This window comes from Aythya fuligula, chromosome 1, assembly GCF_009819795.1.
Source record: "Aythya fuligula isolate bAytFul2 chromosome 1, bAytFul2.pri, whole genome shotgun sequence".
NCBI classification, from domain to species: Eukaryota; Metazoa; Chordata; class Aves; order Anseriformes; family Anatidae; genus Aythya; species Aythya fuligula.
This window is the reverse complement of record NC_045559.1, coordinates 32,021,202-32,033,473: the sequence shown is the minus strand read 5'-3', so window position 1 is coordinate 32,033,473 and position 12,272 is coordinate 32,021,202. Positions and strand designations below refer to the sequence as shown.

General features: G+C 41.5%; 1 non-coding gene across 1 annotated transcript; it reads right to left on the bottom strand.

Annotated features, from left to right (window-relative positions):
* Positions 1-1,055: 1,055 nt before the first annotated feature.
* TRNAS-GCU lies at positions 1,056-1,137 on the bottom strand. The gene has a single exon. It is a non-coding gene; the product is annotated as a tRNA-Ser (tRNA).
* Between the last annotated feature and the right edge of the window lie 11,135 nt (positions 1,138-12,272).

The window sequence follows — 12,272 nt, the reverse complement described above, 5'->3', positions numbered from 1 at the left end:
ATAAACATAACCATATTGAAGGTATCTGACACAATCACATCATCTTGAAGATCTGGAGGTTTTCAAGACCAGGTTGGATGTGTCCCCAAGCAACGTGATCTAGTGAGTGGCATCCCTGCCCATGTCAGGGGGTTGGAACTGGGTGATCTTCAAGGTCCCTTCCAACCCAAACCACCCTATGATTCTGTGATCTGCCTCAGTGGAATATCCTGTGACACCCCCAGTTTTAGGTAGAAATATGGAACTTACAATATATTTAGCACCACCCCCACCAGCAACATGCTATCTTTACAGTAAACAGAAATTTAAAATATTCAGAAGCAAAAAAAAAAAAAATCATCATGTGCAACTAGAGAGTACCAAAATACAGCACACAGCACTGCCTCTTCATGCAGCAGCTCTGCGTGTGCTGCCACGCTTGGAGAAACCAGCCTCCTTCTGTTCCACAAATGGGAATCCACAGAGAAGGAGGCAGCACCCACCACAAAAGAGATCACACTCTTCATGCACCTACACACTAAAAAAAAAAAAAAAAAAAGAAATGCTGCTCAGATGGTAACGCTAAACACGCTACAACTATAGAGCATTCATCCATATTTTTGAAGATAGTAAATCAGTGAGCAAGTTTTGGAAGCCATTATAAAAGTCAATCCCATGAAAGCCATGTCCTTTTCTACTAAAGTAACCAAAAACATAAGTGCACCATATAGCTCCCCCAAACTTCTTGTTGCAATTGCTTCCCTAGGGAATGCTAATTTCTATTTTTTTAAGTGTAATATTTCACTTATATATATATATAAAAAAAAAAGAGAGAAAAAAAATAAAAGAAAAAAAAAAAAGAGGTGGACCATTTCTACTTCATTTTTCTTAATCATGCCATCAAAATTAACCTGATGAAAGATGTTTCTCAATCACAGAAATGTGAATGGCTCAGGTTGGAAGGGACCTTAAGGATCACCTAACTCCAACCCCCTGCCATAGGCAGAGATGCCACCCATTACATCAGGCTGGCCAAGGCCCCCTCCAGCCTGGCCTTGAACACTAAAGTCATTTCTCGACGAGGGTGGGATTCGAACCCACGCGTGCAGAGCACAATGGATTAGCAGTCCATCGCCTTAACCACTCGGCCACCTCGTCACAGAAATAGCAGCAATTAACATGATCTAAGAAGACAAGACTAATCAGGCCCGGTGACTAACAGCCAGGAACTGTCAACAGATGAAGAATGTAAACCAGCTCTGTCCAAGAAAGTGTCAGTAACTGGGAGGCCAGCAGTAAAAGCAGGTAGCTGAACCTAAAAAGCAGGTTGAATGAGGACAACGAGGCATCCTGAAATGCTGGTTTCTATATTTGTGAATGACACTACATTACGAGCTCTCCTACTATAAAACAGCCCCTGTTCAAAGGCTATCTATTTACACCATTTCCAGCAGAGAGCTGCAACCACTGAACAACCATACAAATATTTTACTGCAGTCTCAATTTTTGTAAAGTCATTTTTACCCTCCAATAAGAGGAATCAGCCTACAGCACATAAACCTGCAACTGCAAAGTTCTTTCCCCAGACTGCTGCCTCAGACAGCCCCGTCTGGCACAGGAACGGGCACTGAGCTGCTCTACGTTCCAAAATAACGTCACTGTAATAACAGACAGGTTTCTTTGCTTTTTTTTTTACACAAAAACAAAAGTGATAGCTTTGTCAGTGAAAAGGCTGCACAACCAAACTAAAAAGATTGGTGTAATCATTCTGATAGAGAAAAAAATAAAATAAAAATAAAAATATTAAATTTGTTATGAAACAGTCTATAGTTTCTCCTTGTGTATCCAGGATTATAGGGTAACTCAGCAGATGGAAAAATATTACAGTTTCTTCTGAGAAAGCTCTCTGGTATCCCATGTCATCTATAAAGAAAATGTGCTTAGTTACCAGACCAGCAAAACTGGTGTTGCTGACCACCCACAAAATTTCATAGGATCACAGCAGAGCTGAGGTTGGAAGGTACGTCCAGAGATCCATCCACTAGTCCAGCCCTCTGTTCAGAGCAGGGTCAAACTAAGTTTTCACGGGTTGTGTCCTGTGGGGTTTTGAGCATTAACCAGGTTGGAGCCTCCACCACCTCTCTGGGCAAATTGCCCCAATGTTTGACCACCCTCATGGGAAAAAGTTGTTTTCATACGTTAAATGAAACATCCCGTGTTTCTGTTTGAGTCCACTGCCTTTGCAGAGCACTGAGAGGAGTCTGGCTTCATCTTTTTACTCCTCCTACCAGGTTTTTAGACCCTTCACTAAGGTGTCCCGGCCCCCCAATTTAGCCTCCCCTTCTCAAGGTTAATCAGCCCAAGCTCTCTCAGCCTGTCTTCCCACTCCTTTCATCTGTGGCTGCACAAATGCCTCCTCCCGCACTTGCTGCTTGGAAAAAGTGCTTCATTCCCTCAAATCTCAAAACCCCATTAGTCAGGGACTGTGCTCCTAATGTATTTTTCTTCCATCCTGCTGTTGTGGGTTGGCCCCTGCCAGCAGCTCAGCACCCACACAGCTGCTGGCTCGCTCACCCCACCTCCTCCCTCAAGGGATAGAGGAGAGAATAGGAAGAGCAAAAGCAAGAAAATTCATGGATCAAGATAAATTTGGTAAGCAAAGGGGAAAATAAATGGAGATGCAAAAGCAATCACTCACCACATCCCACAAATAGACTGATGCCCAGGCAGCCCCTCCACAACAGCCCCCTTAGAAGAGAACCCCTGTCCTCCCAGCGCAGGCTTTATTGCTGAGCATGATGTTATAGGGTATGGGGCATCCCTTTGGTCTGTTTGGGTCAGCTGTCCTGCCTGTGTCCCCTCCCATCATCTTGCCCACCCCGAAACTCCTTGCTGGGGTAGGAGTGGGGGCAGAGTGGGAAAGAGACATAGCCTTGACACCCTGTGAACACTGCTCAGCAGCAGCCAAAACACCAGTGTGTTATCAACACTGTTTTAGTCACAAAACCAAAACACTCCACTGGGATGGAGAGTTAACTCCATCCCAGCCAGACCCAGTGCACCTGCAGAAAAACATGCTTGGAATAAAAGATTTCGCCCTTTGAAATTTCACAGATGTGGTTATGGCAACCAGTCTCAGCTATACCACTGTGCATTATCTGCATCCCCAGCTTCTGCTTACTGGAGGGGAGGGGAGGAGAGGAGATGAGATTAAAATAGAAGTTAAAATACAAAACAACAGTTAATTTACAACTAAGGAGTTAAATGGTTTAAGAACTCAGAATAAAAGACAAAAATATACATCCCGTTGAAAGAATGTTAAGTTAGAGACAGTGACACTTCAAATACTATTAGTGCTTTATTACTAGATATAAAAAAAAGAACAGAAAAAGAAAAAGAATTGCCTAAAAGATTGTAGAAAAATAGAATTATTCAATAAATATTTCTATTGCATATTTGGTAATCATAAGCTGTGTTTCCATATTATATAACATTGAAATACTTTCTACTAAATCAATAATATAAAAGGATATAAAAGAGCAGCAATTTAAATTAAACCTTTTTTTCTTAATGACAGAGTTATTACAGTCAAAGGGTTATTAGAAAAATAAATGAAAGTAGTGATAGGCAGCAATGTTAATCATTAAAATTGATTCCTAGCAACTTCTGAAATGCTAAGGAGTTTTCAAAGAAATAGAAGAAAGCTAATGTAACAATATTTAAACGGTAAATAGGATGACCTACTTAATTACAGACTCATCAGGCTGACAGCCAAGCATGGGCAAAAATATGAGAAAGGCAAGTTCAGGACTTAATTAGAGAAAGGACTGGAAGGGAGAAGAACTGGAATAACCAAAGGCTTGACAGTGGTGCCGGCTGTTCCCCCGCCCCCACCGCGTGAGTCAGAATATTCACCAGATTTAGCAAGTTTGGCCTAACTAGCACCTCTTCTTCTGCAAGAACAGCCACCAAGAAAAAGAGCTGGCAGAACACACTCTTTGAAAAGCTGTTGTGATGTCAATTCAGGAGACATCCCATTTGTTTGGTTAGGTCAGTAGCACCTACAGGTGCACCAAGACTCCTCAAAGTGTTTATGTGATTGTGTGGCAGGGACCGGGAGCTCTGCACCGACTCACTCAGGAGATCAGCTCACCTGAGTCTGCAAGACAAGAAACCTACCATGGAGTCCACTCGGCAGAGAGCTCATGCCAAAATGACTGTGGTGACATAGATGGAGAGATGTGGCTGTTCAGGCCTCTGGCTGAGAGCCTGAGCCTGATGCTGCCAGGGGAGGTCAGTGGGGAGACCGCCTGTTCTCAGGTGGAAGGGCTGCTTTCCATGGTGGCTGAGCTCAAGGAGGAGGTGGACAGGCTAAGGAGCATCAGGGCATGTGAGCAGGAGATTGCCTGGCATGCCAGAGGGAAGGGCACCGGGGGATGCCCCCCTGAGGGTGGTGGATCCCCTGCCCTGGTGCTGTGGGGCAGAGGGGGGGGACCAAAAAGACAAAGAAAGTCCCAGTTTGGCATCATGGGCAACTCCCTGCCTACCTACTTTGCTTCTCCAGGTGCCCCTCCGTAAGTTTGAGGCCCTGGGTCTTGAAGGAGAGGTAGGCAAGGGTGTGGTGGAAGACCCACCTATGAGGTCACACAGGACGAGGCAGTCAACACCACGCCCCAAGACTGCCTCCGATAAGAAAGAAAGAAGGGTAAATGTAGTAGGAGATTCCCTTCTGAGAGGAACAGAGGGCCCAATATGCAGAGTTGACCCTCATCAATTACAGAGACATGGTGGGACAGCTCACGTTTCTGGAATGTGGTCATGGATGGGTATGTCCTCAGAAAAGACAAGCCAGCAAGGCGAGGTGGTGGCATTGCTCTTTACAGCGTGTTGAGTACCGTCTAGGGGTGGATGAGGAGTGAGTTGAGAGTCTGTGGGTGAGAATTAAGGGACAAGCTGGCATGGGGGATACTGTTGTGGGTGTCTATTACAGGCCACCAGATCAGGATGAGGAAGATGATGAGGCCTTCTACAGGCAGCTGATAGCAGCCTCACAAACACAGGCCCTGGTTATTGTGGTGGATTTCAACTTCCCTGACATTTGCTGGAAGGCCTGCTCAGCCAGACATCCACAGCCCAAGAGGTTCCTCCAGTGCACTGGTGATAACTTCCTGGTGCAAATGGTGGATGTGCCAACTAGGAGAGGAGTGCTGCTGGATCTTGTCCTCATCTTGTCCTCACTAACAAGGAAGAGCTGCTTGAAGCAGTGAAGGTTGAGAGCAGCCTTGGTTGCAGCGACCATGAGATTGTGGAGTTCAGGATCTCATGTGGCAGGAACAGAATACCAAGCAGAATCGCAACCCTGGACTTCAGTAGTGCCAACTTTGGCCTTTTTAAAGCAATTGCTAGGGGAAATCCCATGGGACAGGGTACTTGAAGGAAAAGAGGCCCAGGATAGTTGGTTAGCATTCAAGGACTGCTTCTTCCAAGCTCAAGATCAGAGCATCCCAACAGGTAGGAAGTCGAGAAAGGGGGCCAGGAGACCTGCATGGTTAAACAGGGAACTGCTGCACAAACTCAAGTGGAAGAGGAGAGTCTACAGCTCATGGAAGGAGGGGCTGGCCACTTGGGAGGAATAAAAGGCTGTTGTCAGAGGATGGAAGGAGGACACTAGGAAAGCTAAGGCCTCCTTAGTATTAAACCTTGCAAGAGAGGTCAGGGACAACAGAAAGGGCTTCTTCAAATACATTGCAGATAAAACTAACACTAGCGGCAATGTAGGCCCACTAATGAATGAGGTGGGTGCCCTGGTAACAGAAGATAATGAGAAGGTGGAGCTACTGAATGCCTTCTTTGTCTCTGTCTGTACTGCCGGAAGCTGTCCTGAGGAGCCCTATACTCCTGCGGCCCCAGAGGATATCAGGATAAAGGTGAAGTTTGCCTTGGTTGATGAAGACTGGGTTAAGGACCAATTAAGCAATCTGGACATCCATAAATCCATGGGTCCTGATGGGATACACCTGTGGGTGCTGAGGGACATGGTGGAAGTCATTGATAGGCCACTCTCCATCATCTTTGGGAAGTCGTGGGGAAAGGGAAAAGTGCCTGAGGACTTGAGGAAAGCAAATGCCTCTCCAGTCTTCAGAAAGGGCAAGAAGGACCTGGGTAACTATAGACCAGTCAGCTTCACCTCCATCCCTGGAAAGGTGATGGAACAATTTATCCTTGGCGTTGTCTCTAGGCATATCAAGGATAAGAGGGTGATTAGGGTCAATCAACGTGGCTTAACCAAGGGGAAGTCATGCTTAACCAACCTGATAGCATTTTATGAAGACATCAACTACTGCATCTCATGATATACTTTCAACGTGCAATTAGCAACTGCATTTCATATACAAACAGTATAACAATTCATTGTGTCTGTTAAAAAAAAAAAAAAAAAAAAAAAAAGTTTGAAGGCTTTCCTGTGCCTTCATATAAATTCCCCATGTCTTGATCCCATTTCTGTTAAAACATGCTGTCATGTACACCTGACTGGAGCGAGGAAACAGAAACAGAGCAGGGCAGAGAGCACTAATGAAGCACTGGCTGTTGGGTCTGGGTGTTCCAACGGAGGTTATAGCAACCTGACGCTGCACCAGTATAACTCAGGAGCAAATCTGTCCCTGATGAAGCAGACAGATACAGGTGTCTTGTGCAAAGCATGACTTGTCCAAGCAATGCATCAAACCTCAGCTATACAACTGAATTACATATGCTAATGACTTTAGTGATCGTCCAAATGGTAGCACGTAGTGAATCCTAACTATAATTTCACTGAAAATAATCAAATAAGCCAACATTAAATGTAAGAGAGCTAATTATAGTCTGAAGGTAAGAAAATAATCATATATACATTGCTACGCCTAAGGAGAGGTTTCATAGCTATCAGATATTTAGCTCTGGACAAGCAATGAGAAGACCAAGCTTTGTGACCTGTCCTTAAAACTCCTCATCATATACAGGAATATGCAGTATCTATTATGCAAATAGACCTTCTTTCAAGGGCCAAAGAATATCCTGTGACAAATGGCTGCTATTTTGGGCTCGCACTAATGCACTGTGAAAAAAAAAACACAGTTATGCCAAAAAAAAAAAATTACAATGATAAATGTAATAATTTATTTAACAGCTGAGAATCCATTGAAAATGGACAGACACTTTGAGTAAGTGCCCAAGAGAACAAGCAAGAATGTACAGTGCAGTCAAACTGTCCTTTGTTTGTTTAGTGAATTTCTTTTCATTTATAAGAGCAGCAGTGTGTTCACTGTAGAATCGTTTGGAGCTAAAATGAACTTCTGGAGACTGTCAGCGTATGCTGAACCATAGCATACACCTGGTTTGTGTGTGTACGTGAGGGTTTTATTCTGCTTCTGCACTAACAGAGCAGGCTTAAACGCTAGATGTGAACGATGCTGCTACTACAGGTTTCATTGCAGGCATTTTTCCTACCCTTTCTCTGTGTTTCTGTCTATTGAAACAGTATGTACCACAGAGTAAGAATCAACAGTACAGTTTTATTGTCACATCTCACAAATAAGGAGCAATAAAATTTCTACAAATAAGTAGCAATAAAAACCTGAATTGGCTTCATGGATCCCTTTTGAGAACCTCCACACAAAGGTCATTTTCTTACTATTTTTTATTAGTAGCTTAGAGATAGAAACTCACTTGTGAGGAATCTGGGAGAAAGGCCTGTCTGACTGAATTCCTCTCTCACAGGTGGAGTAAGTGGGAGTGGGAGTAAGGTCTTCTTACTCCCCAAAAGTAAGAAGAATCCTCTGTCCCAGGTACCCCCATTCTTCCACCTCAGTTTTGACATATCTCAGAGGGCCTTTGCTGTCCTCATGATGCCTACATCAGAAAGCAGATTTATCTAGCAGCATTTTGAACTATTTTGTTATTTCTTTGGAAATTCGTGTAAGACCTTAAAATAGGAATGAGAGGTATAATAGGAGCCAGTCAAGTGAATGAAAAATTAGTTCTGATATGTCCACAGCCATTTAAGCCATGGAGAATCAGATAGCAATATAGTATCTCAGAAAGGATAGGTAAAATGTCAGAGAAAATATACAACAAAAGACTGAAAATTTCAAATATTAATGCCCCCAGGCTACAATGTAAACAGTCTTAGCAGGACACAAAGACTTTGGGACTCTTCCTAATTAAGGGAGGAAGTGACTTAAGGACTTCAACACAGAGTGCAAACAATGCCTTGGCCAGAGCTGCTTTTACTTCATCTAGCATTAGTTTGTACTAACTGTACCTCATCAGGAGAGGAACCGGCATCTCTGTAGTGATGGAAAACAAGATAAGTGATTGCACGTGATCAGCATAGTGCTGGTGTTTCAAATGACTGTATTTCACAACATCTCAGTGCACTCACCTCAGGCAAATACTAGAAGAAAGTGGAAATAGGTATGAAAAGAATGTTGCCCAGCATCTCCTTTCGGAGTTTACCAGGAAAATGAATGGATCCATGCTAGTATAGCATCATATATCATCCTTGATCATATGCTTCCAAGAGACCTGCCATTATAAACAGCTCACGTGCTCTCTACTAGTAAAGTCCTGACTGTAGCAGAGTCAGTGAGAGAATTCTTGTTGATTTCAGTAGGGTCATGATATCATCCATATAATAATAGGAAAAATAAAAGAAAAATCTCTAATTTTTGTGTTATGCGTTTTCACCTAATCACTGTATCTGCCTTGTTTGTTTTACCGGTCTCGGCAGATAAAGCCTATTCTAAATCTGGATAGCATTGTGTTTGGTGGCCCTTTGCTAACACTCACTAGCTTTCTGAAAGGGATCCTTTTCCAGTCAAAAAGTGCTGGGTTATCAGTATGAGTAGCCACATGGGACCAAAACAGTCCCAGGAACATTTTCTTTCTCATCAGGAAAAAGTTACCAAATCCAATGGAGTGGAAGGTAGAGCAGCCCTAATCAACATGAAAACATGAAAGAAGGAGAGGCTACTGAAAGGCATTGCATGTACCCAGCCTCTTCAACAATAAATGGATATTGGAACAATTTTTCTGGTTTGAGACATGGAGGAAGGTTTTACATGAACAGAAAGAGCTGTTGATGTTTGTCTTGGAGTTGTGTTGTTGTTGTTTTCCATTATAAAAAGATGTTTATTTCCACAAAGATGTTTTAATGTACATGCTATTTAAGTGAGAAGCGGAGCTTCTTGGTGGTAAGAAGGCTTCATTCCTATTGAATGAAGACAAAATGGTTTCAGTTATTGCTTTGTTACCTTCAATCTGGGCTAGAGCAATGTAATGTGCCTTGCTATAAATAATTAGTACATCTCTAGCCACTCTCCCTACTGGAGTGGATCATGCCCTGCCTCCCTTTTCTGTACCGTTTTCCCCCAGAATCCACTCAGATTTAAGAATCTTAATGTTTATGGCCAAGCTTATAATGGTCTGGGGAGAAGGCACCCAGACAGAAGCTGTCCCTTGATACATTTAAAATGGAGATTGTTATTTATAAAACTATTCCAAAGGCCTAATGGAGCTGCCCAGCTCTTTACAAAGTTTTTCTTGTTTTCTTTGACCTAGGAATCACTTTGAGCCTCATCTAAGATGATTGTTAAAAATCTCTTTCTTGTGCACTCTATGCGCAAGACAAATTTCTTTGACCTTGTCATCAATAATCAATAAAGAAAACATAAGTTTTAAATAATTAAAATAGTATTTCCCTTTAGAGAGAAAAGGAAAAAAAAAAAAAAAAAAAAAAAACAAGAACCACAGAGATACCAGTCGTACTGTTTAATGCACTTCTGGGATGCATTCAAACACACCATGGAGGCAGAACACAAGGTGGCAAGAAAGGTGACTGGATCACAAATCATTTTGCACAATGATTTTGCAGTGGTATTTACATGTTAGTTAGTTGCTATTATTAGGGTAAATATATTAAAAGATGAACCATGTGAAGAATTTCGTAATTTCAAAATCACTGAGACCATAAAACAATTTGACCATCATATTGCCCCTTATACTGTAAAGGTACATGTAGATGCCATGTCTAGTGTCTGTCTACAGATTTACCAGATGCGAATATAAGCTAGAAATGGACAAAGATACCAGCAAACCATATTCAGAATCAACTCTCTAATAATTTATCTCTGCGCTTAACAGAACAGGAAGAAATATGGGAATTCCCACCAATTGTGCTTTGTTTAGTTTATTTCACCAGACATTTGCTTCTTACTGTCAAAGCATACCAAAACACAACAAGAATTATTTGTCTGCAACTTTTAGGATAGCATCTGCATCTTTTAGGATAGCATCAGTGGCTGGGAACCCCCTACTGCCTCAGACTTGGCTATCATCTATGTCATAATTTAGTTCTAAAATAGTTGTTTACCTAGCGTGTACCTATGAGCATAAACAAATGAAGAGATATATTCACAGTGCTATGAAGACTTACTGAAGTACATAAAATGAGAGATGTCCTTCATACTGTAATAAAGACACACTTGCTATAATGCCAAAAGAGTGTGGAGTTCCTATAGCAAGATTTTTTAATAGCAGACTATACACAAGGTCTAGCAATTGTAAAGGAATACCTTCTTATTTGATTTGCACATAGTGTGCTGGTTGATCATATATTCTGAGACTTACACAAAGGCTACAATGTCATGCTCATAAATCACAGTCCATTTTGGTATAAACACCTTTCACACCTATATCCTTGAAATTATAAACAAATCTGGCTGTAGGAGTGGTGTGATTTCTTTGTTTAGCTACCTAAGGGTGTATGGGAATGGAGATTACAGGAAGCAAACAGAATAGAAGAAATTAAGTTTTCACATATCTCCAGAGGAAATAGTTTATATTCATTCTTATTCTATATGGATGGAAGTTTATCTTGCTGATGGAATAGTTCTCTAATACTGTAAGTACTCTTGAAAATACGGTTATTTTTGAAGAGCATACTGATTGGGGAAAAAAATAATCTAAGCTTAAGCTTTAAAGGGTGTCAGGACAGAGACCTTCAGGCATTGGAGCTCTACTGCAAGAAAATTAAGTTTTACTATTGTTCAGTAAAAAGGTTATCATTCTTCACCTGGTGGAAATGTTTAGTGCTTGAAATATCACCTCCAGATAGGTATGGACTGCAGTAATAAAAACCGTATGTAAAAAAAAAATGTTAATTTGTCCTCAGGTGGACAATCATAGTCAAACTTGGAACGAGCCTTCCTGGCAACATCACAACAGGAGAAAATGTTTGCACACCATTATGAACACAATTAACTGAGGACTCCATAGAGATTATAACCACAGCATTAAATCAGCTAGCAGAAGTGAATAGTGCATTGTTAAACCAATGAAGAGATAAATGTATAGGGAAAGAAAATAAAGACAGCGAAAATGAAAACAAGACCCAGAAGTCATACAGAAACTGCTGTATCAAAGTCTACTAAAAATAATTTCTTCTTAAAAACAAAACAAAACAAAACATCATTTATTATTTAAGTTAAAAGAATGCTATTAAAATTTGGGAAATTCTGCAATATGCAGTCTGTATCAAAACAAGCACAGCTGTAATTAGATACAAAAACTAATGTACACTGGAAAAAAATAATTTAAGTACAGGGAAGAAAATGTAACTATAACTTAATGCTTACGTATATGCTAATAAATAAACCTCTCTATTCTTCCCAACAGTTGTATGACTTGGATAGCAATTTAATCATCCAAAACATTTTAGGAAGGCTCCAAAGTAAACTAAAATTCATGTGTTTGAGCATATTCAACAGATATAAAACCTTTACTTGTTTTTGCTTGTTTCTGTGCAACATGGTTTTGTTTGTTTGTTTGTTTGTTTTGTCAAACATCAAACACTGAGAATTTTAGAAACTACCTTAGACTTTCAGTTTGCCTTTTCCCCAGAAATCTCATATGAAATGCCAATGTGTACAAGGCTCGTTTCATATGAAGCAGATGGTAAGATCCCTCGGCTGTACTTTAGAGCCCTCTGACAGATTGGTGGGAGTTGATGTGATGTCACCTCAGACAGCCAAGGTGATCTTGATGTGGTGACAGACACTACAGTCTCGTACCATTCCAGTATCTCTACTCTTAAGTGTGGGCTGCCATTGAAAGCACAGTCACAGCGTGACTCCACAGTTTTGGCTGTGCATCCTCATTGCCACACTGCCAATACCAGCACTTCTGGGGACACATGACCAGCTGGATCGTGTTGTTCATGATCCTTTACTTTGGTACATCTGGAGACAAATCAG